Source organism: Emydura macquarii, unplaced genomic scaffold, assembly GCF_026122565.2.
Source record: "Emydura macquarii macquarii isolate MOO-44397 ecotype Brisbane River unplaced genomic scaffold, CSIRO-AGI_Emac_v2 contig_1876, whole genome shotgun sequence".
Lineage (NCBI taxonomy): Eukaryota > Metazoa > Chordata > Testudines > Chelidae > Emydura > Emydura macquarii.
In genome coordinates this window covers 4,337,820-4,361,954 of record NW_027132013.1, presented here as the reverse complement: position 1 = coordinate 4,361,954, position 24,135 = coordinate 4,337,820, and the positions used below count along the sequence as shown (strand labels likewise).

General features: G+C 43.0%; 1 protein-coding gene and 1 non-coding gene across 2 annotated transcripts in view; one reads left to right on the top strand and one right to left on the bottom strand.

Moving 5' to 3' along the window:
* The window catches only part of SHANK2 (SH3 and multiple ankyrin repeat domains 2), a 621,534-nt gene that overhangs the window by 23,977 nt on the left and 573,422 nt on the right, over positions 1-24,135 (top strand). The window lies entirely within an intron of this gene.
* LOC137159744 (U4 spliceosomal RNA) lies at positions 14,142-14,257 on the bottom strand. The gene has a single exon (XR_010921728.1). It is a non-coding gene; the product is annotated as a U4 spliceosomal RNA (small nuclear RNA).

Sequence of the window (24,135 nt, the reverse complement as noted above, 5' to 3'; positions counted from 1 at the left end):
GGCCCTCAGGCAGGGCGGGCGAGCAAGGAGTCTTTCGCCCTGGCCCTCAGGCAGGGCGGGCGAGCAAGGAGTCTTTCGCCCCGGCCCTCAGGCAGGGCGGGCGAGCAAGGAGCAGTGCTCGAGTCCAGCGGGCAGTAGAGGCTATTCCCCCTTTGGGGGTTTGCAAGGATCAGGGGGGAGGGGAGGGGAACACAGGCCCACCCAACTCCACTGCGTCCCAGCCCAGGGCCCTAGCAGTGGCACGGGTGTGGCCACTCAGTCGGCGGAGCTCCTGCCGCAACACGCCGACTGGGCGTTACCCCTAGTACAGCCACGCCTCTGGCTGTCCCTAGGCTCCTTCCTCCCCGGGTTCCCCGGTACCTGTGTCCGTCGGTTCCTCCGGGTCGTCGGGGTACACTGCACGGGGTAGGCCAGTCAGTCCTTCTGCGTCCACGGGGGGTAGATTGGGAAGCTCCTCGGCGAGGGGCAGCTCCTCCAGATCACAGGGCTGGGGGTAGGGTTCAGCCTCCGGCAACTCCTCCAGGTCCGATCTTGCCTCCAAGGGTTGGGCGTCCGGCAGCTCCTCCAAGTCCGAACCGGCTTCAGGGCAGAACTCCCGGCTCTCCGGTTCAGGGGGCTCGTCCCAGCCGCTGCGGCCCCGAGGCTGGGCCCAGCGCTTCGGGCCTGCAGGCCTCGGGCAGTCCAGGGGACCCGGGGGCCTGACCCAGGCCTTCGAGGTGGACTGCCGGTGTCGCTCCTGGGGCCTCAAGGCCGGGAGAGGCTTATCTGAGGCGGAGGCCGGGCGTGGCTCGGCCCTTCTCTGCAGCCGGCGAGACAGTAGGTCCGCCTCAGTCGGCAGCCTTTCCTTCTCTGAGCTATGGGGCCTGCTTTTTATGGCTGCTGTCCTCCCTGAGGCCCCGCCCCCCTGCTGCCGGGTTGGCCGACCGGCCGGGCCTATCGGAGCCCAGTTGTCCGGTTGCTGGGCAGACTGGGCTACCGGCCTGTCTAGGACCCGATTGGGTGCTTGCGGCCCTTCCGCGGCCCAGGCTCAGAGGAAGGCCACTGCGCCTTCCTACAGTCTGCAATTACCCACTTGTGATTTTCCCATTTGTTATGGTCTGCAGTTACACACTTATAATTTTGAAATGTTAATTTTTTTAGTTTGTCAAATACCTTATTTTGAGAGAAGGTTTCTATAATTACAACACAAATAATACTACTTAAAAGTACACTTTTGGTAATTTTCCAAATCTTCTTAAGTCTATTTACTAGAATAGGGTCCAAATCAAACCCTCCAATCTGAACATCCTTGAATATTGGGAATGTTTGGATCCAGATGTGAGCTTTGTAGCTCTCAACTCTTTGCAGAAAAGAAGAGAGGCACATAGTGGTAAGAATTTCTCCATCTGATTTGCTTATGGTGTGCAATCCAGCATCCATGGGAATAATTGGAATTCTTTCCATTGACTTCAGTGGAAGTTGGATTAAAGGCATTTTATTGAAGAATGTGTTGGTTGGATCTACAATGTATCTGACTGTGTTTTCAAGTATCAGCACAGGTATTTCATCCTCTGCTAAAACACTCCTTTCAAAAACCTCAGTGCATTATAGTATAATATTGACTTAAGACCCTGTCACTCAGAAACATTGCATATCATACAGGACTTAAATCACAAGAGACTAGCTAAAAGCAACACACAATCATGTTTCCATTCAATAGAAAATGAGCATAAATCATTTCATTCTTAAGCTAATAAAACAGTAATATCTGAGCATCATCACAATGTGTTAATACAATTGGATTTTCATATTTGCATTTACTGGTACTAGTATGACATGAGATATTCATGTGATCTATAGTCTGTAACTGTTTTGACTCAACATTATGAATGCAATGTGGAGCTTATTATCTTTCCCCAAAACCCTTTTCCCTGTGACCAGTCTTGCACTCTGTGTCTTCTTTGTTTCCTTCTTTCTCTTCTTCTCACCACATCAAGGCTTTTGCCAATTTGTATTGTGTGTTTTTCTTCATAAAGGCTCTAATATCCATTCTTTCCTCTCCCACCATCTTTCTTCTCACACCTTGGTCATCTCTTGCCTTGTGCAAATTCCTCCTTTCTAGGTTATCTGCATTCCTTTCAGTCTATCAAAAACCTTGTCTCTAACTGGACTTCTCTGCTACCAATGATAATCATGTTGTCCATTTCCTCTAATCTGTTTGCAAACTAGTTGTTGTCTTTTTCTTCATATTCTCGATCTTCCTCCTAACATTCCTCATTCCCCATAGGAGCTATACAAAATAATTTGTTTCTCAGCTGAGATCTTGGTATGTTTCAGCCCAGAGTAAAGATTATCAGCCAAATTATAAACCACTGAAAGAAAGGTGAGCCAGGAAGTTATATAAACAATGGAATAGGGAACTGATGTCTGATGTAATCAGATAGTGCAGATGGTGAAATCTTAGAAGAAATAAAGTTCTCTTCCAGTGTTGTGGTATTTTTTGAAAGATCTACAACATACAAGCATTAAGGTGATTAGTATCTTGCTTTTCTTACTACCTGTTTTTATTGCCTCTTTTCACCTGAGTGGTTAACCAATAATCAAGGCTTTGCAGGGTTGTTTCAATTAGGAGGAGAAATTGATTATCCGAGTCAGGTATTCTTTGGTGCAATGCTGTTTATTTACAAAGAACGTACGTAAGTACAGCTTCCCTGAACACAGTAGAAACAAACAGCAGGCAGTTTCCTTCCTTATCATTTCCAAGCCTGTCCCTCCAGTTAGGTCTGTCCCCAAGGATCTCTTTCTCACCCAGGTGCTAAACAATCCCCTAGACCAGCGGTTCTCAACCGGTGGTATGTGTACCACTGGTGGTATGCGAGCTGAATCCGCCACCGCCAGAAGGGCCCTCCCACCCACCCTCGTGAAACTCTGCCGCCGAAAAGGGGAAACGGCGGAAGGGTTTCGGCAGAGGACATTGTTCCCGCCATGGAGCCCACTGCGAAACCCCACCGCCGCCGCAAGTCGTCTCCCCCCCTTTTTCTACCCGAGTGTACGGGGGGGGGGGGGGGGGTTTGAGAACTGCTGCCCTAGACCCTGCCTTAGGAATCAGTCCCATGGAAACCTCTCACCCACTCTTATGCAGTAGCTTCTGTTTTTGTAATGATCTGATTATGCAAAGGGCAGTTAATTGCCCTTCCATTTTACATGAGTGCCTACCACCCCCAAGAGTGTAAGCCAGGTCTCTGTCTATAGAGCAAAGACCCCTTTGATGGCAGCAATTAACACCTTCCTATTGTTTGACCCTCAAGCTTTTACATCTCTTAATACAGAGGGGTGAGACTGGCTGTACGTTGTTGCTTGTCAATCTGTACATTTAGACCAAATTGTATTTACACTGTTGGTATGGAAATGAGTGACAAAATGTTAATACACTATTGGGTTTTTTGTTTATTACAAGACTGAAAAACCTCAATCTGTGGTCAAAGCAGTGGGGATTTTTTTAATGTCTACATTCTTTCTAATAAACTGTTGAAGACTCCATGGCTGTCCTTATGCTTTTTAAAAAAAAAAAAGTGTTTTCAGAGGGCAAGTTTACATTGCCCTACTGGAGTCATAAATGCCTCATTTTTGGTTGAGACAAGATGGGTGAAGTAATATCTTTTATAGGACCAACTTCTGTTGGTGACAGGTGAGAGACAAGCTTTCCAGACACCCAGAGTTCTTCAGGTTACTTTTGGTTGACAGTTACCACCACCTCCCCCCCCCCCGCCCCCCCCACTGGTGTGCCTCTGAATAGTTCACACTAGGCTAGTATTACTGTGTGCAGTATATTAAGTTTTGTCTACACTAGAACTTTTGTTGGTAAACATTTGCTGGACAGAGTGTGTGTGTGTGTGTGTGTGGGGGGGGGGGGAACCCCCAAAAACCCTGCCTGTCCATACTTTTCAATGATAAAAGTGCCAGTGTGGACTGCGGTATGTTGGTGGGAGACACTCTCACGCTGCATAGCTACTGCTGCTCATTGGGGGAAGTGGTTTAATTATGCCGTCAGGAGAGCTCCCTCCTGTTGGCGTAGAGTGGCTATATGGGAGACCTTACAATGGTGCAGCTGCAGCGTTTCAGCTGTGCCGCTGTAAAGTCTGTAATGTAGACACATTAGTTTTGTTTAAAATTTAAAAAAAAAAAACACCCATTGGATTTTGTCAAGAAAGTCACATTTTGTATCCAAACATCCTACTTCTCTGAATAAGTCTCTTAAATAGAGCATAAATTTTTTTGTGCAGATGGATATTCACTTAACGGAGGCTGCATGCTCACATATTGCTTCAGGCATATTAAAATCTGCTCTTTCTGCATGGAAGAGTGCTTTTTCCTATAGCAGTGTAAACCCCTGTCCTGCCAGTTCAGTGATCTTACAGAAGGAATTCAACTACTGTAGGAGATAAAAATATGTACCTAGTTATTTTAATATGGCATTTTAATTTTGTTTAAATTTAATAGGATTGAGTGTTTTATAGTACTGTGGATAGGTACCTAATTTTTACACATTTGAACTATTTTTTTAAATATATTTTTGAAAGCTTAGGTGCTCGAGCATGCGCATGCTTGCTCGCGCTCTATCTCTCTCATTTTAAAGATGTTGCCAGAGGGCAAATGAACAAGCTGAGATTGTAAATGGAGTAAACAGATGACAGTGTGACCCATATTTGAAAGTTAGGAAAACAGTGTGCACAGTTTTTCCAGAAATTTTTATCTAATATTCAAACTTGATTAAATCTGGACATCATAGCAGATGGAATGTAAATATTGTAGTTTCTAATTTATAGCCAAACTATTCTGAGAGATTTCTCTAATAGCATGTCTCTGTTAAGGAAAACACTACACATCAGAAGGTCAGCTATCCTTTCTGGGAAAGCCAAATGTATGAGGAGCCAAATTCTCGCCTGGTGTGATGCCCTTGACTCAGTTGGGAGTGCCTTGGGATAATTACAGTACACTATCATGAGCATATACTGATATGTACTGAACTCTTCTTTCAGGGTCCCACCAGGTCTATCCCTATCCATTCAAAGGGGAGGGGAATCAATGGGGCTGGTAGGACCTGTTTGAGGGGGCACCAAATGACAGTCTGGACAGGATAAAAAGGCCTGGATTCTTTGTGAATCCCTGTCTGAAGAAAAATAACAGCAGCAAAAAGGGTAGCAAGCATAAGAGCATCTTCTCTCATCCCAAATACCTGTCTGTTGGTATCTCATGCTAATTTCAGTAATTCCTTCTGAAATACCTAGGGTAACAAGAGTTGCACATACTGTTTGCCCCTTAATTCCTTTAATTTAATATCTGATGCAGGAGATCCCCCCTGCTTTGGTTAAAGCAGGGGAATTGTGTCTAGATTAGGCCAGACTGCCTCACCATCTATGAGGTTACTGGGTTGGGTGGAGGCTGGTCTGTGGGATACTCATCCATTATAGTCCCAGTAGCTTCCCCTACCCAGCAGCTGAGGTCCATCCATCAACAGTCCTGTCCTTCACCACTGGTGGCCCTTGTTTCTTACCTGGGCCCTCAGGCCATTGTCTGGTGTGAGGAACACGTCTTCAAAGCCACTCAATTCCAGTATTTTGTTTTGGAGATTCCTACTCCATGAGCTGTTTCCTGCTAATTTGCAGCTGATGCAGAGTCCTCCTCAGACTTCCTGGCCACCTCCCTCTGCCTGATCTGCAGGTTCCTATCCAAGCTGTTGATGGTCCTTCCATTTGCCCTAGCTCCCTCAAAGTTCTTTCAAGATTGAGGTAGTCTCAGTTTCTCTCAGTAGGGTCTGTAACTGGGCTCAGAAGTAGAACCAGTTGTCATGCTGGCTGGATAAGGGGGGCCTTTGAGGTGTATTCAGGAGCTCTGATTACTCCCTTCTACACCAGTCTCGCATTGGGGGTGTCATGGGGGGGGGCATTTAGTATATTGTTTGACATCAGTATGTCAATCATAATTCATGTGAGATATGCTATGTCAGGTACTGTTAAAAAGGCTATAATGTTCTAAGATGATGATGTTTATGCACGTTATGTGTAATGGAAGTTATGGGTATGGTTGATATATCTGTATTTCAAATTGTGCTGTCTGGGTAATGCCCCAGACAGGATGGCCGCAGGGATGGCCTGCTTAGTGGCCCATTAAGACATTCACAGGTGTAAGGCCCAGGGGGAGAAGCCAGGGATATACCTGATGAGTCACCCAGGACTTGCTCGTGTGACTGGACTCCATTTTGGTTCCTGTGACATTCCACAAACAGCATGGCAAGGGCCAGAGGACATAAAAGGCAGAGGCCTGGGATCCATTTTGTCTTTAGTTTGTCTTTCAGTTATCACCTACCTCTGGATCAACTCACCTACTGAAGCTGTGAAACAAAGGACTGAGACCCATACTGGATGTATGCCAGAGGGACTATACAAGCCTGCAAACTCTACAATTCTTCTAGAAACCTGATGTATATGGACTTTCAAATCATTTGTATGAATCTGATTGCTCTAATCCTTTAACATTTCTTCTCGTTTGTTTCTTTTTATAATAAACCTTTAGTTTCTAAAGGATTGGCTGGCAGCGTGGTATTTTGGGTAAGATCTAAACTTATATTGATCTGGTACTGTGGCTGACCCTTTGGGGTCAGGAGAAACCTTTTGGGTAAAGAGCATAGAGTTTAATATCTGGTCTCTTTACTGGACCTAATGGCTGATTGGGAGCTGGAGACTGAAATGCAGAAAAGGGGGCTGTGTATATTTATATATTGACTTCTTGATAACCGGTTTGGGGAATCAGAAGCAGTTTGTGGCTGGTTGGGAAGTCTGACTTCAGTGTCTCCCACTAGTGTTGGGAGAATCTACTCTCCTTTTGCAGCCTGCCCTGACGTTGGCATTTTCAGGTGGCTATCCTGGGCACTGAAGGGTCACACCAGTCATGTCCAACCAGGACCTGGTATGGAAATTTTTAGCTATCCAATAAGAGTGAGCCAGTTTGCCCACCAGTGGTTAAGCAGACTTTGATGCAGGGCTAGTTTTTCTACATCTTCCTGGAAACAGGGTGCAAGTCCACAGCAATCCCTCATGTAGTAGGCTTTGCTTACAGACTGAGTCTACAAGAGCATGAAGCAGCAGCCCATTGACATGTACCATAGCAGTCATCTTACAGAGCTCTGGTGGCTGGGTAGAACTAGAAGCAGCAGTGTTGGCCCATAATTACAGTCCATATGTGGGCAGTCTTTCCTGATATGTCCCTCCTTATCATACCAGAAGCAGACTACTTTCTCAGGGCTTGTCTAGGTCAGCTGAGTGGAAAGCGAGTCACTTTAGTACCCACCCCATCTCCCCCAGGATACAGACTCCAAGGGATGGCTGAAGGGGTTGGGTGACTTTGGCAAGGGTTGCGATGAGTCTCAGCTCCTCCTGAGGGAGAATTGACCCTGCCATCCCATGGTAAAACTGCCTGTTACTGTGCATGTTCCTTCAGCAGGATATAGAGTACGGGTCTCCCCCCATCGGTGCTGGGAGTGGGTACTCTCTGCCTCCCAATAGTTTTATGCCAGTCGTATTAGGGTCATTTAGGATCTTGGATCAATGCCTCTGTACTCACTCCTGTGATGTGACTGGGAGAACTTGAAAGAAATGTTCCAAGACCACTGATTCTGCTACCTGCAGGCCCTACTGAGCTTCAGGTCTCATCTGCCTCCATCAGAGAGGCCTTTATGCCTTTGGGTCAATGCCTGAGGTCACCTGCCCAAGCCACACTTTTTTCTTTTTTAAGCCAGTGCCAGTACATCTGCTCACTTATGCTAGTCCACTATGGTCACCTTCATGCTCAGGTAGCTGAGGGCTGCTTGCCATTCTAAAGCCCTCTAGGTTGCTTTCACTTCTATCAGGATGCTTGCCAGGCAGCTGGCCCAAGACTCTGGGTCCCAGTGGGTGCAGATGGCAAGGTGCTCAAACATTTCTAGAAAAGCTTCTGGATCCCCTTTTGGTCAATGTGGGCCCCCTGGCCATATGCCATTATAAGGCTTGGCTACTCGTGCTGTGGGTTCCCTGCTGCTGCCTGGATTAAGGTCCCTAGCTGCCACTGCTGGGCTCTGATGTCTGAGTAGAACTAGACACAGTGGGGTTGGCCCATAATTTCAGTCCAAATATGGGAATCTCTCCTGATATGACCCTCTGCCTTCTCCAGACTTATCTAGGTCAATTGGGAGGTTGTGAATCAGCTTGATGTCCCTTGCCCCGTCGTAGGATTTGGGCTGCCTTGTGTGGTCAGAGGTGTTGGATGATCTTAGCAATAGTTGTCTAGCAGCTGTCAACCTGCTACTTGTGCCTTCTCCTGGCTGTCGTGGCGTGACCTGCACCTCCTGCTGGCATTGTTGTGCCTGGAGCAGTGGCAGTATAAGGATTTGCATCTGTTGTTCCTGTTCCCTAGCAACTGCCTGTTGCTCAGAGTTCATGGCCTCTTATTGAGCTAGTAGCCACAGAATCGTCTCCACGTTAGGGCCTTCAGCTGTTTCTACTGGACCAATGAGTCTGTGCTGCAGCCAAACAGAATCCCATTGTTGGTACCACATATGAGGGTCCTCAGCCCTCCCCCCTGTCTTGGGGCCCCAAGTATACTGGCCCTTCAAGAGCACTTGCTCTCTTAAACTTTTGGCTCATCTCCTATGATCCTCCAATCCTTATGCTGCACTCCTTCTGGGACTGGTAGCAGGATCCTAAGGAGTCCAGTTTCTTTATCTTGTTGAGAAGGGGAAGTTGCTTAGGCGATTGTGGTTTCTTCTAGCAGTCTCTCTCCAGTCCTTCAGGAACTTTGGTGTCCTACTCCTTTGGTGACTTTGAATTGCAGCTGTGCCTCTCTAGTGCTACAGTGAAGACATTACCTATGCTGACTGGAGGTACCTAGGTTGACGGCAGAAGCCCTCCTGTCAAGGTAGTGCTGGATTTTCCACGTGCCTGAGCAATATAGTTATAAGGACCTAAGTTGCTAGTGTAGACTATTCCTTGCTGCCTGTTGGCTGTGCCTGAAGGGTAGTCCTCAACCTCACTAGCAACCATCCCTTTCTGCCTGGACTGCAGCTTCTTATCTCAACTGTCCCTGGTCAATTAATTAACTAGAGTTGGGGAGATACCTATGCTGTTGCTTAACCCCTTAGTGGCTGGGGTAGAGTGGGATTTATACACCACATCATAGCACCCAATTTGACACACCTGAAAGGGACCTGATTTACAGAAGATTTACACTTACCCCATCCGGCCACAGCCACTAAGAGGTATAGAGACAGAATAGATACTTCCTCATGGAGGGCAAATGACAGGACCATCAACAGCTGGGATAAGACCAGGCAGAGGGAGGTGGCCAGGGAGCCTGAGGAGGACTCTGCAATCAGCTGCAAATTAGCAGGAAGCAGCTCAAGGGGCTGGCACCTCCAGAGACAAAGTACTAGACTTTGGTGGTTTTAGGAAAGGAGCTGGGAGACTGATGAAGGTAAGAAGCAGCAGTTAGGCAGAAGAAGCAGACCATAGCTACTTAGTACAGGATCCCTGGGTTGGAATCCAGAGGAAGGGGAGGGCCTGTGTTCCCCTACCTGCTACAAGGAAAAGAGATGTAAAAGCCTTCCTGATATAAAAGAGTAAGGACTACTGAGCCCAAGATTGGGCTGAAGACGCTGTATAAACTATTAAAAGTTTTGTTTGTTTGACTTTTTACTCCCTTAGAAGGGGTAGGGACTGTTAGTGACCTGGCTGGAGTGTCGAGTTGTGAGAAATGGCAAACCCTGGGCTCCTCAGAGGGGCTTTTGATGAGGGTGCCAGAGTCAGTGTACCCAACTTTGGGAGGGGATTCATTTGGTGGTGAGGGACACTCCATACCTCTGAAAACTGGGCCCCTTTAGTATGTTTCAAGTTGGGCCAGAGTGAATTAACTTAAATCTAGGATGATTTACATTGTCAAGTGGAAAACCTCGATTTTAAATACATTTTAATCAACTTTTCCTTTTTTACTTTATTTTCTAAAGAAAGGTGCATTCTCATTTAGGATATAAACAAATGTTTTAATGGTTATAACTAAATAGTCTTTACACTAGTTTTGGTACACTTTTTTTGCTACCTAGGAAGGTACACTATAACTATAACCATTTATTTAAAAAAGTATATAGCTTAATATTTTCAGATTCTTATTAACTGTACATTTTTAGCATGTTAGAAAATGGAAAATGATATATTGTTTGTTTACTAGGTAATTAACTTTTTGCTCATGATTTGTATTAAGCTGCGTTAGGATGTTAACTGGAATTTAATAAAACACACAACAGCATGTGAAATTTACTTTTGATTAAACAAAGCAGCCTTAAATGATTTGTTTATATAAACAATGTTTTTCTGTGAGCTGGATAGTGTTTCCATGGTGGGTGGAGTCATAAATATTCATAATTTGAGAACTGAGCCAATCAGAGCTCAGGTAAAGAGACGCTATAAAATAGGAGAATAGGCTCAGTGGATGATCCTGATGAGATAGATGCTGTCTTCAGGCGTCAAAGGCATGTTCCCAGTGCCAGTGATGACTTTGCCAGCCTCTTGTACCCAGTAGCACAGTCCCTGGGTCCCCCCACAGAATCAAGTCCTGAATACAGAACTTATAAAGCTTGACTTCATAAGTTAAATGTTTTTTCCTGGAGTCTATTTATATAGAAAAGCAGCCTTTAACTCAAAAGCTTTTGATATAGGCTCATGGATTCAAGCTGGGTTAGATAATATCTTTTATTGGACCAACATCATTTGGCGAGAGAGACAAGCTTTCGAGCTTACACAGAGCTCTTCTTCTTTTTCACCAGCAGAAGTTGGTCCACCAAAAGATATTACTGCACCCACTTTGTCCTTTAAAATTAAAATTTGAATTTAATATAAAATACGTTAAGGCCTAAATTTAGTATAATCTCTTAATGTTGTATAAAGTGTTGTTGTAGCCATGTTGGTCCCAGGATATTAAACAGGTTTATTTTTTTTTTAAAGAAAAACTTAGTTTAAATAACACAAAAAAAATCTGATTTAAATTTTAAAAAAATTATTCCCTCATCCCAAATCGATTTTATCCACCCTGCATTGGGCACCTAAAAATTACAGCAACCAAAATATAGTCACTTCTGAAAATTTAGGCCTCAAGGCCCAATTTTGCCATCCACATGTGTAAAGTGTAGATTTGGCTCAAAATCGTTGTGCTGCAAATACGCTAGTAGGTGACATTAGGGGTTTTGTAGCCAGGAATCCCTGTTTGTACATACATACTATTGGAAGTTGAAGCTGGCATCTTCAAAAGGAACCAGTTAGGTCTCCAGTTCCATTTGAATGGGAATCGGGTGCCAAACTCTCTTAAGCCCCTTTGAAAATCCCACCTGAAAGCTCCTGCTATGCATTCTGTCTCTTAGTCTCCCTTTTCTCTGTTTATTCCAGATGACTTTAGTGCAATTTTGCATATACTTGTGTTAATATAATGGAAGATGATGCACAATAAATGCACAATGACCAGGTATAAAATGGATGTTTTGTATTCTGACAAGAAACGTACCTAATTTTTTAAAACTATTTACTTTTTTAAAATGTCCATTTTATTAGTAATTATCTCCACAAAAAGAGACTCTTCCCTCATGAAATGAAGCAGGTCTGATTACTTTCTGCCAACCATGTGGCACTCCTTAACCTTTGTAACCTGAAGTACTCTGTGATAAATTACTTGATAAATTTCAAGAACAAAATATGACTTTTTTTAATGAATTCATATTTTTTCTTTGTATTTGGCATTAGTAAATTCATGTTACAGTAATAACTCAAAGCGGCAACCGTTATAGTCCTCAATACAATCTCAGGTTGATTGTTACTTGAAATATACCATTATATTTTATCTGGGTTCTATTTCATTAAAACATTGTTAACAGAACAAAAATTAGTTAGATTTAAGAGAGTAAGTATATTGACACATAGTTGCTCTAGGTTTTTTGGAATTTTTGGTTTGATTTTTGGAGGACATTGATTGATTTATCAACAGAGCTACAAGGACCATTTATCTCTGCTAAGGACTAGGGACCAAATTCACTGCTGGCATGAGCAGCAGAAAATCCATTGAGGTAAACAGAATTAGACATACATGTTAAATTTTCCTGGAAGGGGTGGGAGCGAGAGAGAGTTAGGTGCTTAAGTTCCTTTGTGAGTCTAACTTCCTCTCTAGGTGCCTAAATTAATCATTTAGGCATCACTGATCTTCTCAAAACCACCACCCAGTTGCTGCCTAATTCTGTAGGCACCAAAAATCCACCAGGCACTTAAGTTTTCATCAGTAGGCAAAGTCTTGATGCTGCCCCAGAGCTCACAAGCTGCTCTGAGCCCTCACTCATGCCTTATCTTAGTGGGATTCTCAGACAAGTCACTTACATATCTCTCCTGTGGGGCCCACTCTGGTAGACATGCTCAGAGCATGCCTTACCTGCAGAAAAGATACCTGGCATTGGGCACGTGTGCCTGTGTCCCCAGCTGAGATGACCCCGTGCCTGCTGATGGGTGGGACAGAGTGAGGGCAGCTGGCTTAAGCAGTGTTACTGAGCATGCTCAGTACAAGCCAAGCAGCAAATTGGGGGTGGGTGCGTGGCACATATGTTCTCTAGAATAGCACTCACCTGGCATGTGGGAGACCTGTTTTCAGATATCTGCTCTGCCTGATATGGAGTAAGATTTGAATGTAGGTCTCCTGTGTACCAGGTAAGTGCCATAACCACTGGGCTTTAGAGTCATTATCTCTTTTTTTTTTTTTCCTTTCTCTTGCCCAATGAATATTTAATCTTTTATACTATGTGCCTAGGTCAGGTGCCTAAGGCCCTATATCAGAGGGAATTAGGCATCTAAGTACCTTTTAGGATCTGGGCCCTAAACCTCTCCCCTTTCCTCTGCATTTCACTCCTAGCTAATTTGGTGCAGCTGCCTGCTCAGCTTGCTCTGCTTCCCTTTCTTAGGCACCTAACTCTCCCCACACAATGCTCGGGGAGCCTGCGTGTTGGACTTAGGACTGTGAATTCCTTTGGGTGACAGAGCATATAGGAGAAGGGCATTGTAACGCCGAGCATTGCAAAACATAACGTCCCTTTGTGAATCTTGGCCATAATCCCCATTTAAGTCAATAGAAGTTCCCTTCATGCATCCGAGGGCATTGAAGTTAATGACAAAACTCAATGGAAGCAAGATTGGGCGCTTTATATAGTAAATAAAATAATTCTGGGAAAACAAAGGGGTGGAGATATTGCAGTAGAAAATTTAGCATTCACTTCATCCAAGCACAATAATTACGGTGAATTGGTCTGTATGTGTCATAAACAAGCATCTAAGGTGGGCTCCCTCTTTTAAATCTAATATTTATTAGTTAACATGATTTTTTCATTGTGCCCTGAATGAAATAATCATAAGCCATGAACTAAGGATGACAGATTTTTCTTTCCTCACTCATTACTCATAATTTGTAGTAATACTTATTACTGTGATTATGTTGTCATTTTATGTTTGGGTAAATTCAGGAATGAAGAATTTTTACTTTCCATCACTCAGCAAGTTATTAACCTATTGGGATCAGGAAGAAGAAAATACAGGGTCAGATTCTGATCTCAGTGTCACTAGTGTAAATTAAGAGTACTGCAGCTGGATTGAATGGAATAATTCCTCCATATACAGTGATGTATTTGAGCTCAGAATGTGGCTTGCTGTATTGAAACCCGAATAACTACCTTTTTGAGAGTAAGAATGACTGATTTTAGAAACCTGGAACTTTATTGAATATACGCATCCCACAGATGCTACTGTTGATATCAGATACAAAATTTATAGACCAGCATTTATTGGACATTATTGGAGAAAAAACTCCCAAAAGGAGTTCTGTTTCATTTTTGTTTTATTGTTCATATTAACTTAGAGAAATAGATCAAATCCACTGGGCCCTGATCCTTCAAAAACTTGTATACATATTTTGTGTGTGCTGAGTACTCCCTATTGACTTCAAGGATCTACCCACAGTGACAAAAGATAACTACAAGCTGGATAGGGGCCTTGGTTTGTAAACTCTCTGGGACAAGCCCTTCTTTCTTACTTGTTTGGACTGTGCCTATGACAATGGGACCCTGATTCTTGACAGGAATTCCTAGGCTCTAACATAGTAGAAAGTTTTCAACTAGCAATAATCACGCCTCGGATAAACATCATCGGCTATGATACTGCCACTGCGCAAAATAAACTCTGTGATAGTCCAACATGCAATAAATTAACTAGTTGGTAGAGCTGGTTGAAAAAATTTTAATGCAATTTTTTGTTGAAAAGTAGTCTTGTTTTGAAAAAGAAACATTTTGTAAACTTTCTAGAAACTTTCCAGTTTTGTTTTGGTTAAAAAACTCCAAACTAACAGTTGGTTTTCATTCTTTTTGTTGTTACTCCCCCACTGTTTCTCTTAATCTCTCTCCCACTTTTTTCCTTTTTGTCCCCTTTCCAGTGGCAAAATGGGGAAAAGAGAAGAAAAAGGTGGGATAAAGAGGGAAGGGAGAAGTTTAAAAAATTGTTTTGAAATCCTTGATTATTTTTGTGAAATTTTTCTCCCTCATTTTTCAAATAGCACTACTGTTCAGCAGGTAGCAGCAATGTGATAATAGCTACAGCTTTTATATGCTCTCGTTTTCTTTTGATTTTTGTCTGTGGTACAGTGCGTATAACTGAATAAAAATAAATGGATTCTTGTATTTGGCTTTAAGTATTCCCTTTCTCCTCCATATAATTCTCTATTGAATCCTAACATTCTATATTTGTTTATGGCTCACATCTATAGCTCACTGAAGTCAATGGAAAGATCAGTTTTGGATAGTCTTTTTGTTCTCCATTTTCTGTCATGCAGTAAATCTGGCCAAACATTACTCTCTGTAGAAAGGTATTACGCTTATAAGTGTATTATTGTATTATTTATCTGTTCCTTTGAAAAGGATCAGGTCACTTTTTTTTAAATAGGTGTTGAGCAGCTGTTGTACCCACTGACTTTAACAGGAGTTGTCTGTGTTCAGCCTCTCTGAAAATCAGACTAGAAAATGCATATGAAAGGAAAACAAGCTTAGATGTCATAAAGAAAATAAAAAGAACAAAGAATACAGCCATACTTACAGGACGGGGCACTCTATCTGGGAAGCACTGACCAAAAAGAATTTGGGGATTATGGTGGATAACTACTAACTGTACTATGTAACTTAAATCAGCTTCTTTACCAGATGACTGGAGGATAGCTAATGGGATCCAATTTTTTTTTAAAAAAAAGGCGCTAGAGGGGATCCTGGCAATTACAGGCCAGTAAGCCTAACTTCAGTACCAGGTAAATTGGTTGAAACTATAATAAAGAATAGAATTACCAGACATTTAGATGAACATGATATGTTGGGAAAGAGTCAACACGTCTTTTGTAAAGGGAAATCATGCCTCCCCACTCTATTAGAATTATTTGAGGGGGGTCAACAAACATGTGGACAAGGTTGATCCAGTTGATATAATGTACTTAGACTTTCCTAAAGCCTTTGACAAGGTCCCTCACCAAAATCCCATGACTGCTTAGTTTGCTTAAGAGGGAAGGTCCTCTCATGGATCAGTTAATGGTTAAAAGATAGAAAACAATGTTTAGGAATAAATGGTCAGATTTCAGAGGTAAATAGTGGGGTCCATCAGGGATCTGTACTGGGACCAGTGTTGTTCAATACATTCATAAATGATCTGGAAAAAGGGGAATGCAGTGAGGTGGCAAAGTTTGCAGCTAATTCAAAATTACTTGAGATAGTTAAGTCCAAAACAGACTGGGAAGATTGACAAAGGGATCTCACAAAACTGGGCAACAAATTGGCAGATGAAATTCAATGTATACAAAATGTTGGGGTCTAAATTAGCTGTTACCACCCAAGAAAGAAATCTTGGGGTCATTATGGATAATTCTCTGAAAACATCTGCTTAATGTGCAACAGCAATCTAAAAAGCTAACAGAATGTTAGGAACCATGAGGAAAGGGATAGATGATAAGAGTAACCTATGGTATACCCACATATTAAATACTGGTTGCAGTTCTGGTTGCCGCATTTCAAAAAAGTTAAATTAGAAATGGAAAAGGTACAGAGAGGCAAAACAAAAAATGATTAAGGGTATGGAACAGCTTTCATATAAGGAGAGATTAAAAAGACTGGGACTTTTCAGCTTGGAAAATAAATGATTAAGGGGGGGGACATGCTCGAGGTTTATAAAATCATGAATATTGTGGAGAAAGTTAATAAGGAAGTGTTTACCCCTTCACATAACACAAGAACAAGGGTAATCCAATGAAATTAATAGGTAGTAGCTTTAAAACAAACACAAGTAAGTACTAATTCATACAACGCACAGTCAACATGTGGAACCTATTGCCAGACGACATTGTGAAGGCCAAAACTGTAATGGGATCCAAAAAAGAAAGGTCTGTTGATACTGGACACTTTGTGATCAGTGTGGATACCAGTGAGACACAGTACGCCCCATTTGCAGATCAATAACGTTTAATGTGCAAGTTTTCTATAAATCTACTAGTTAGATACAAAGCCTAAAATTAACTACAATATATCATACTCACTAAGCCTGGAGAGCTAAGCAGTCACTCAGAAGGCTGTATCCAGGAATGGCTTTCTTCAGGGGCCCCACCAAGGAGTCAGTAGATCCTCTGGTCCAACCGGCAGCACCTCCCATGGAGTCAGACAAAGGGGGAGGCGCTCCATCAACACCTAAGTGGTGACTTCTTATACCCTTCCATAAACAACCTTCACCTAATTATCTCTCTCATGATCATATATGCTAATTACCTACATTGGGTTTCCACCCTTAACTACATTCCATTTTCACCATGATAATTGGGGTTGTCAAAACAACATCTGGTGATAGGAGGGGCAGAGTAAAAGTATTCCCCTGGGCAATAAAACAGACATTCAAGGAGAACTTGTTCCCATCACTGTTATCTATATGCAGCTGCAAGCATCTGATATCTGTATTTTGTCTTCTTATGTGCCGTGATATGCAGAAACTGAGACATCTGTAAGGTTATTCAGTAGTCCTATTTATCTCTGCCAACTGGAAGATGTCTTGGTACAGGGGTCAGAATACCCAAGCAAGCAACTGAAGCTATGCTAGGCCTGTAGGACAGTGATCAAGCAACTCAAATTGTATTGGGCCTCCAATAAGGTCCATCAGTGATTATTAGCTAAGATGATCATGGATGCAATCCCATGCTCTGGGTGTGTCTAAGCTTTTGTTTGCCAGATACTGGGACTGGATGACAGGAGGTGGATCAATTGATTGCCCTGTTTTGTTCATTCTCTTTGAAGCATCTGGTATTGGCCATTGTCGGAGACAGGGTAGTGGGCTTGATGGACCATTGGCCACACTGGACCATTCTTATGGTTTTAATCAGCTGAACGTGAGCTCCCGGTGTGATCTGTGGCCAAAACAGCTAATGTGATCCTGGGATGCATAAACAGGGGAATCATGAGTAGGAGTAGAGCGGTTATTTAACCTCTGTATTTACATTGGTATGGTGGCTGTTGGAATACTGTGTGCAGTTCTGAAGCCTGCACTTCACGAAGGATGATAAATTGGAGAGGGTTCAGAGAAGAGCCATGACGAGAATGATTAAAGGATTAGAAAACATGCATTATAGTATAGACTCAAGAAGCTTAATCTACTTAGCTTAACAAAGAGGAGGTTAAAGAGTGACCCAGTGGTAGAAGACAAGGAACTTCTGAGTATGTAGCAGTGAGTTTCAGTTGGCCTGACCAGCTCTGTGTACCCCATGTACTGTTGTCTTGATATTGATTTAAAAGGGGGCTTGTAATATATCATTGGAAAACTCTTAACTCACTGATCATTCATAATCTTGTGTGATGTATGTGTGGTCAACATGCAAAAAAACTTTACAGATGTGCTGGAAATATGTTCCTCAAATGTGTTAGGCAGACAGCGCCTAAGCCCAGCTGAATTTAGGCAAAGGAATGTTAGTTCATAGGTGTGACTATAACTTCCATGTAAATTAAGCAAGGGGTGACCTAAAACAATGAAAAGCATATTTATAAGCAAGGTAAACAAAGCCATCAGACAGTCAGGTGGGGGATGATGACCACTTAACAATCTCGAGAGGGATGGAGACTGCACCCCCAGGAAGCAGGTCAGTGAACTTTGGGAAGATGTAAGCAAAGGCAAAAAGCCATTTTGATCATCCTTCATGTGAGAAGACAAAGAAACTAAGCACTTTTGACTCTGTGTTGGATCCTGGCTAAAGACTGGCCAGCCATGCGGAAGAATGGCTGTGGTGAGAACACTATTTTGAACAAAAAACTCTAGTTTAAGTTAGATTTTAGTCTTAGAAGCATATTGTTACTTTTGTTTGTTTATAACCATTTCTATTCTTATTCCTTCTACTTGGTATCACTTAAACCTATGTTCTGTTGTTAATAAACCTGTTCTACATTTGCTAAAAACCCACTCAGCGCTATGCATTTTAAGAGGAGGGTGTGGTAACCCCAGTTGAGCTACAGTATCAGGCTGCTCTTGTACTGTCACTAAAGGAGCAGCAAATTTGAGAAGGTTTTGTGCGTGATACAGTGAGGGGGTCTGAGCATTGCAGAGGAACACTTTTTGGGAGAACTTGGGTCTGGAATGGTTGTTGAGGTCCCCCCCTGCCAAGAGTAGCTGGGCTGCTGGTGCCAAGGCTGAGACACTGCACCGTAGCATTTAAGGCACCCAGAGTTGCAAGGCAGGTGTTGATTGAATCCCTTACTGATTAGGGTGAACCTCAAACTATCACATAAGGGGTTAGTTGATTACATTCTATAAAGATCTACATGGGGATCAAATGTTTAATGACGGGCTCTTAATCTAGCAGAGTCCAATGACTGGAAGCTGAAGTGAGACAAATTCAGACTGGAAATAAGGTGTGCATTTTTAATGGGGAGAGCAATTAACCATTGGAACAAATTTATTTAAGGTCATGGGGGATTCTCCATCACTGACCATTTTAAAATCTTTTTCTAAAAGTTATGCTCTAAGAATTATTGTGGGGAGCTTCTAGGGCCTATGTTATACAGTTGGTCAGAGTAGATAATCACAATGTTCTTTTCTGGCCTTGGAATCTATGAAGAGTGTTAGTGCACTTAAAATGAATTTGTGATTTAAATTATAAAGGTCCCCAGGTGAAATATCATTTTTTTCCCTGCAACATGTTTTATTGCAATTTGTGGATACATAGTATAATCTATAAATGCAAGTCAGAAAATAAAGCTTCATGCAATCTTTTTACCTTGATCCTATCAAGAAAGAAAATCCCGAGTTCTCAAGAATCCCTATTATGTGGGTCATATAATGTTCTGCTTCATGCAGTCATTTGTCAATTCAATTGTTAACATCCCTCATAACTTCTACTTAGTGATTGAAATATTTTACAGACTCCCTTGATCCCAATTCTCTCAACATTTCCCTAAAGAGACCTTTTTAATGAAGGTTATACTACAAAAAAAAACCCAAAAACATAGTCCTTTACAGTACAGTGATGAGTGAGCTGATGTGAATTCATGTTGCCCTAATTTATAAGGTAAAAATGTAGACAGCTATTGCCCTAAAGGGTCTCATTGCAGTTCCCATAATTGGGAACTCTCTGGTGTCAAGCAGTGCAATGACACTTTCTATTAGGAGATACACATGGCTACTTGAACAAGATTACTGCACGATGGCAGTTTAAGATATGATGGCTGATGGCATATCTGTCCAGTACTGTACCTCTTGATTTCTCAAGGCCCCCAGTAACCTAATAGACAAAGCTGGCTATGTCCTACTTCAGCTGAGAGAGTCTGAGAGAGACCTCTCTGGCTAGCCAGCTAAATGGAGTTGGGGCAATAGTCTCAAAAACACAGATTATAACAAATTTACTACCTAACTTGAAATAAACATCACCTTCAAAAGTTCAACCTTACATTTGAGGTTATTTTTGCACTCTGCATGATAGGGAATGAATACATTCTTATAATTCGTTTGTTTGTTTGTAACTACAGTGAGATCTCTCAAACACTTAACAGGCAAAAAAAATTTTGGAGAAAAAAAAGTATGTTCAGAAAGGCCATTAAAATCAAGGGTAAAGAACCTCCAGCTAGTGACAACCAATGGCCTGAAACTCTCACACACGAACTCGGAGAAGCCCTATTCACAGTCTAGATTGTGCAGCATAGGCACTGTTCACTATTTAAGTGACAAGAAACTACCCTGCTCCATAGGGAGCTCAGAGAAGAGGTCATGTCTCACTCAAAGCTTCCTGGTGCAGCCTTGGCCGGCCTACCTCTTCTCTCATTTTGGGACTGAAGTATGCCCCTTGGGATGAATGATGAGGGGGATGAGCAGGGTGTTGGTGTGTCCCTTTTTGCACTCCTAACCAGGCGTGTGGAAAAGGGGGGGAGGGCGAGCAATCAGGGGCATGCCCCTCTCCCAAATCTCTGTGTGTGTCTGCTTCTTCTTTCCTGCTGGAATTCCCCCGAGTTGCCTCTGCCTCCACCCCCTGACTCACCTCAGTGGGAGGTCTGCAAAGCAGGCAGCAGCACTGGGACTCCAGCAGAAGGGAAGTAGAAACAGCAGGCTGCAGGTGGGAGGGGAGAGGAGGGAGAAGGAGAAGCTCAGTCAGCAGTCTGCCTCCTTGCTGCTTTCTCCCTCCCTGGGCTTCAGGGACATGAGCGAGCTTCTGCCTCCTTGCTTCTGGATGTCCCTACCAAAGGCATCCTGGGGGCGGTGGGGTATCACACAAACCTTTCATTTGTGTGTGTAATGTGCCCCTCCAAATGTATTCAAATTGAAATTCTTGCACACGCCCTTTCACCTCCCTTTCCGTGTCCATATGAGAGACCTTCGCAGTCTGACTCTAAACTGATCATGTAAATAGCTAACCCTGCTTTAACTAGGCTCTTTCTGCTACATTTTTGGAACTGACCTTTTTCTGTACCCATTCCGTGTCTTCAGTCAAATAAGTTAATTAGATACACAAGGGTCCGCACTTCTTCCACATGCCTTAACTGTAAATTAAATACCTGTAAGTATTTGTACTGCCTGTGTTTGGGCTGAATTAAAGCCTTGTTCCTCATGTTGAAAATGAATTTGGATACCATAGGTAGTGACTAAACCAGAGAATCAAAGCATCAGACATTTCTGAAGACCATTCTCTGTGGCCCTATATTCCATGTTTTTAGCCACAGTATGAAGGGCATCTTATTGTGTTTTCTAGGATGCTAAGGATGCTGAGAGAAAAGAGTAAAATATCCCAGAACATGGCAAAAACAAAGGATTAATCTTCATATATGATTTCACTGCAGCCATGGCCTTAACATTGACAAAACTCTACCTGAAGTTCTACCCCCCCTGAGTACAAATATATCCAAGTTTCCACTTTCCTAAATAAATACCTATCTTTGCATCTCCCTCCTCCCCTTCACTTCCAAACTGTCTGCCACTGCTGTATTAACTTCCTCACCTCAACTACATTCCTGGATCCTCTCCAATCTGACTCAGCCCTCTTTGCTCTACAGCTGCTGCTCTCATCAAAATCTCAAGCAACTTCTTCCTTGCTAAATCTTAAGACCTGTACCCCATCCTCAGTCTCTCACTTTTCTGTTGCCATTGATAATATTGCTCTAAACCAAACAAAATAAAATAAACCATTTTTTTCAAGTCTTTTCCAACTAGCAGTTGAACCCACTCACACTGTGCGTAGTCACACTAGCAACACTCTGCACCCTGGTCGTTACTCTAGATCTTACACCGAGGGGCAGGAAGTTGTGGAATGCAAAAATGTACATCAGTGGGGGCTGGCTGTGCAAGGACCATCTGTGATACCAGCGATAGAGCTAATAAAATGGGGGTTGAGAACCATACCTGCAAGCTGCAAAGTGCTTAACTCCCTAGTAAGCGTACATAGGCATACTGTCATAACAGCAGTCACTGACTGCTATCCTAATACATGGATCTTTTAGCCACTTCTATGAAACTAAAAGTGTGAATTACTTTAGTCTAGTTGATCTCAGGTACCCAATATTATACAGACCTGCATTAAGATTTGGTGGAATAATCCTGTAAACAATTTTTTTTTGAGGAAAATGATCTATGAGTTGAACATCTATTTTATATGGAAATAATGCACAGACTTCAAATTTAGGAAAAGGCAGCTATCTCTCTGTGCACATAACTCGTGAATTAAATGGAAAAGGCAGCTATTTCTGCACATAACTTATGAATTAAAATATCAAGAGGAGAAACGGATAGGCCATGTCTACACTACAAACTTTGGTCAACGCAAGTTAGGTCAGTGTAAAGCTGCTGCAGTTAGTATATCCCTCATGTGCATGCACGATTGGCTCCTGGTGTCAGCACTACATGGACTCACCAGGAATGCTTTAGTCAGTACACAGTGTGGTGCACCAAGGGTAGCTATCCCAGTGTGCAACTTTTGGGAAATTTTGGCAATGCATGGTGAGGCAGAAACAAGTCATGGAGGGGTTACTAGGAGCTAGGGGTCAAGTTCCATCCTGTAACTTTCTCCATAATGCTATCCATATGCCATAATTTTTGCACCATTTTAATATATCCCACAAACCTATACACCAATTTTTGCTGTCAGCTGTCTCTGACAGAAGCATCAGAGCTTAAATTCAGCCAGAGCTGTTCACAATGGAGCTTTGGTCAATATTTTCAAACCCGCGGGGTAGAATACCTGAGCCCAAGGGCTCTGGGAAATAGTCTATGAAACTTTAAGCTCTGAGCAGCATGGAACCTGCACTCTTCTCATGAGTGTTATAAATACAGGATGAACAATCCTGCAGTATTTGTAGAGCCACAGGAAGAACCGCAGAAATGGGGGATGTGACAGTTTGGTGGAGGATAGTTTGCTTTGGGACATGGTGAAAAACAGTTCAAGAGTGTTGGTGGCATTCATGGAGCAGCTTCAGATGGTGGAGCGCCACTTCTGGTCTTGAGAAACAAGCACTGACTGGTGGGATTGTATTGTAATTCAAGTTTGGGACAAGGACAAGTGGCTGCAGAACTTTCAGATGTGAAAGGCCACATTCCTGGCTCTGTGTGCCAAACTCGCCCCAGCCCTCCCAATGTGAGGAAACCAGAATGTGAGTATCACTGGCAGTTGAGAAGCGAGAGGCGATCTCCCTGTGGAAGCTTGGAACACTGGATTGCTACCTTCCCTGACCAGCCAACACTGATGTCGGTGAAGTGTCCTTGGTGATCTATCAATATTTGCATAATCATATTAAAGTAGCCCTTTCTGTTGATGTATTCTGTGGCGATGGGCTAGTGCCAAAATCAAGATATGCGTGCCACCGTCTTGTCCCATTGCCGTCTGGGAACTCCATTGCTGCAAATCCCTCAAGTCTGATTCGCACATTGCCAAGAGTCACAGTCCTGCATACCAGGAGATGATTAATGGCTCGGCACGCCTGTACGACAATGCCCCCTCTCATGGTTTTTCCAACTCCAAAATGATTGCCCAGTAAAGTTTTAAACAAGACATTGCTTATTGATACTTCCAGGCCCAGCCATGGTGAGCATGGGGGGTGTAGAATGAGGAGGGAATTGATTGGTTTCATGTGAATGAATGCAGGGCAATGCCATTGAGTGCTGGCACTATTTTCCACAGGCAGTGGTGATTTTAGCTGATATCTCATTCCTCAGGGTAACAAAGGCACAGAGAGCACAGCTGCTGCTGGTGTCCCGAAGCCCCCAGAGCCTGTAGGCCACTAGCCTGTAGGCAGTGGTGCCTGCTTAAGCCATTGTGGACGAGCATGGGAAAGTCTCCTACCACAAAGGAAGAAACAAGGCTGCCATCTCTAGAAATCGTTGGGAAGGATTGCAGAGTACCTCCAAAAAAGCTTCCTCAAGATCTCAGGAGGATTCAAGGGACGTCCCTGTGTACATAAACAAACTGCTTCACTTGCCAAACTCCTGCCTAACTCTACTGGGGAGTGAAAAGCAGATAACTCTAACTCTGCTTGTTTGTTGTACTGCTTCTAGTCTGAGTAAATTAATGAAAAGTTGA